Consider the following 4,626-nt stretch of genomic DNA (forward strand, 5'->3'; position numbering starts at 1 on the left):
AAGACCCTTAGGGCAGGGAGGAAGATGCATGGCAGTTCACTGCTCTGGACTTCAGGAGAGCAGACTTTGGCCTTTCATAGAGTACCATGGGATGAAGACATGGAGGGAAGAGGGGCCCAAGAAAACTGGTTAATAGTCAAGGATCACCTTCTCCAAGCTCAGGAAAGATGCATCCTGAAGAAGAGGAAGTCAGGCAAAAATGCCAAGCGGCCTGTGTAGATGAACAAGGAGTTCCTGGACAAACTCAGACACAAAAAGGAAGCCTACAGAAGCTTTCTGCTGTGGAAGGAAGGAGAGGGTGGAAGCCTGAGAGGGATATAGAGAAATTGTGCAAGCTGACAGAGATCAGGTTAGAAAAGCTAAAGTTCTGACAGAATTAAACCTGGCCCAAGATGTCAAGGCCAACAAGAAGAGCTTCTATCAGAATGTCAGTGATAAACAGAAGACTGGGGAAAATATGGTCCCTCTCTGGAAAAAAAAAGGACCCAGTTACCCAGGATATGGAGAAGACTGAGGTATTCAACAACTTTTTTGCCCCAGACTTCACTGGCAAGTGCTCCAGTCACACTGCCCAAGTCACAGAAGACAAAGGTAGGGTCTGGGAGAATGGAGGAGATTCTCCTGCTGTAGGAGAAGCACCAGTTTGAGAAAATCTAAGGGACCTGAAGGTGCACAAGTACACAGGACATCATGAGATGTGTCTGCAGATCTTGAGCAAACCCCTGGATGAAGTGACTAAGTCAGAATCCATCATATTTGAGGAATCACAACAGTCCAGTGAAGTTCCCACTGACTGGAAAAGAGGAAACATAACTGCCATTTTTAAGAAGGAAAATAAGAAACATCTGGGGAAATACAAGACTGGCAGTCTCACCTCGATGCCTGAAAAGATCGAGTCATGGAAACTCTACTAAGACTCATGGAAAGTAAGGAAGTAATGGTGACAAACAACATGGTTTCGCTAAGGGCGAATTGCGCCTGACAAATTTGTTGGCCTTCTATCATTTGACTACAGCTGTGGTAGACGAGGGATGAGCAACTGACCTCGTCTACCTGGACTTCTGCAAAGTATTTGACACTGTCCCACATGACACCCTTGCCTAAACTGGAGACATGGATTTGACAGACTTTTTGGTGTGGATATGGAATTAGCTGGATGATCTCACTCAAAATGTTGTCATCAATGGCTTGATGTCCAAGTGAAGACCAGTGACCTGTTGAAGTGAGTCCAGAGGAGGCCATGAAGATGATTAAAGGGGTGGAGCCCCTCTCCTATGAAGACAGGCTGAGAGAGTAGGGTTTGTTCAGCCTAGAGAAGAGAAGGCTCCAGGAAGACCTCAGAACAGCCTTCGAGTACCTGAAGAGTACCTACAAAGGAGCTGGAGAGGGACTTTTTACAAGGGCATGTAGTGATAGGACAAGGGGGAATAGGTTTAAACTGAAAGAAAGTAGGTTTAGATTGAATACTAGGAAGAAATTCTTTCCTGCTGGGGTGGTGAAGCACTGGAGGCCCAGAGAAGCGGTTGATGAACCATTCCTCGAAGTATTCAAGATCAGGCTGGATGGGGTTTTGAACAACCTATCCAGTGGAAGGTGTCCTTGTCTATGGCAGAGGGATTGGAACTACATGATCTTTAAGGTCAGTTCCAACACAAGCCTTTCTATGATTCTATGATTCATCAAAAAGTCATTGATGGGTATAGTTGCTGTGGAACAACAACAGAAAAACTAGGATTTAATGTATATGAGAATGAGATTTCAGTATCAGCAGTTCAACGGGTAAGTACCAAAATATTAATGATAGAAATAATGTTTTTGAAGAAATTCTTCATTTTCTTTTTGGATGATCACCATCACTTCCTTATTGTAGCAGAAAAGCAGATGGTAATACCCCTCAAGATCAGTTGCGTTCTTGTCAAAAAAGACTTAAAATAGCAGAAGAGAGATCAGTATTAAGAATTGTATGTGCTAAAAACTAACTTCTACTACTGTGCAATACTGTTCTTCATTAGACTTAGAAGAATAAATTTCCATCATCAAATTTTTTTAATGTCAACCATTATTGTTTTTGGAGGTGATAATTAACCAGCTAACACTACATGAGAAACATAAACCAAAAACATAATATATTCTTTTCTAACTAAAATAAGAAAAAGAATTGTTCTTCCATTTCTGCAACATCCCAAAGTCACTGGATGAGAGCAGGTTCCAAAAGCTGAGATAAAACAGGAAAAATGGAAGGCACACATTAACAACAATCTTCTCATTTTAAGTTTTGTCTAACTTCCACTGAGGTTGAACTCCTTCTGAGAAATTCAGTTCTACCCCTGTACTCCTATTGAGCTCTGTCCTGAATAAATTCAACAGATTATTTTGCACAAAAATACCTGCAGAGTATCTCATAACCAATTTCTCAGAATTTAATCATCAAGAATTTAGTCATATACTTACTATTTTGCCATGATAAAAGTTATCGTTTTTTCATTAGATCCCATTATGTTTTTTATACTTACTGCACCTACAAACCCACTAAAATCAGCTTAATTCTCCTTACTATAAAACTGAACCATCTGCTAAACCTATTTCAGAGATAATAATTTGCTAGATTTATCGTGAGCATGTTCTGAATTGATCTGATTAGAGTGTCTTGAGAATAAAGGTTGCAAGACCTTTTAGGATTAAAGCACCAATTTTAGCAAATTATGTTTAGTTGTTTTTTTGTTTTGTTTTGGTCTGATTTTGTGTCAGATGGACTCCTTTGGGACTGAGGTTGTTTATTGTTTTGCCTCAGCTCCATAATTTGGGGAGGAGGAGGGTACAGTATCAGTTAGTTATCCTCATATTTCTCTTTAGAAATTATTAAAACCACTACAACTTCTTGTGATATTCTAAGTATTCATAAAATACCTTACATTTCACATCAATATCATATAGTATAGAGAAAAAAAAAGGAGGGGGAAGGTAAAGGCCTTTATTTACCCCTGTTTTTGAGAAAGAGATCCCCAAATTACATGAGAATTGTTAAAAATCAGTACTTTTGTTCAGTTTTGGAAACACACCTGACACACTTTTTTTGTTGCAGTTGTAGAGTGACAGCTAAACAGACATAATGCCATGTGCCCATGGTAAGGTTGAGAGGAGCTGTTTGGCAGGGGATGGATCAGGAAACATCAGGAATGATACTAGATGTGATAGCACTCTGAAGTGGATTATCTTCCCAGGATTGCTGTGCTGCCTCATTTTGCCAGGGACTTAACTCTGCAAGATGCTGAGGGTTTTGAAGAGTGATTCAGTAAAATACCCTAACATCAAATATGTCTTTAAATATGTATACAAAAAGCCCAAGTGTAATATTACACACATCTTTGAACCAGCTTAATTGCCAGGAGCTGTCTACAAAAATAATATTGCTGCACATAACCTCAGCAGAAAAGCACCAGAATATAAGCTTATGACACCTGCCCAAATATTCAGAAATATGCTCTGCAGGACAAATTAACCTGAAGTGTTTTTTACACCACTTCTGAAGATATCACCACAATAAGATCAAGTATTTATATTCCACTTTCCATTATAAGCAAGACATGAGGTAATAACTCTCCTAACTTCAACTAGACAGGAAAAAAATTAAAATAAACCAAACACTTCAAGTGTGCAAACCAGACTTTGCCTTGTCTAGATGCTTAGATCATTACTCCAAAATCACACTCATATTGCAGCATAAGGATGCCTGGAGGCATGTTAACTACGCCCCTGGGCTCTTCAAGTATCACCAACTGTTAAAATTCAGCAAAACGTATCAAGAGAGAATGAAGGCGCCAAATGCAGACATCCTGAATGCTGACCATATAAAGTACTCATGATATACACAAACTCAGAAAAAGCAAAGCAATTTGTGGTTTTTTGTGTGAACAGCCACATAACAAGGCTACTCTTGTGAGTGTACAGAGCTCAGCATTTAGCTGGAGAGAAGGCTGTTTCTTCTTCTCTTCAAAAATCAATATACTTAGTAACCCTTGCTGATGTGTCATCTGCCACTATATAAGAGCATCCTGTGTAAATGAGACGATATGCATTCACTTGCAAATGGAGAGACAGAGGATTAATTCATAGCATTTAAAGGTTTCATAAAGGGCCAGGCTGGTAAGTTAGCTATCTGTGATGAAGGAACCAAAGTTTATGGGGTTTTTAAGAACTAGAAAACAACTTCAGTGTTACTCTTTCTTTCCCTCATCTCCTGTCATAAGCAAACAAATAAAATTCCTTAGTTCTTCCCCTTGTATTTTAATAACAAATGGATGAAATGCAACAGACCAAATACAGGAAAAATCTGTTGCAAAATAAATCACCTTGGCCAGAGAGGATGCAAGGAAGAGGCTACAGTATGAGACATTGGTAACAGGATCCTGGTACTTGTTCACTCTTAAAACTTATTAAAAGATATTCAGGGTCTTCAGCACTTGTTGAAAATGGAATGATTTCTTCTCAGAAAGTATAAACATCAATGAAATCTCTCAAACAATTTTTACATTTACCTTTCCACAGTTCTTCAGTAATTACCTTCCTAACTAAACTATAGGGCTTTTAAGTCACGACTTGAGCAGTTTTTTGTTGGCTGAAGAGACG

This window comes from Corapipo altera, unplaced genomic scaffold (assembly GCF_003945725.1).
Source record: "Corapipo altera isolate COAL_440 unplaced genomic scaffold, ASM394572v1 24, whole genome shotgun sequence".
Classification (NCBI taxonomy): Eukaryota; Metazoa; Chordata; class Aves; order Passeriformes; family Pipridae; genus Corapipo; species Corapipo altera.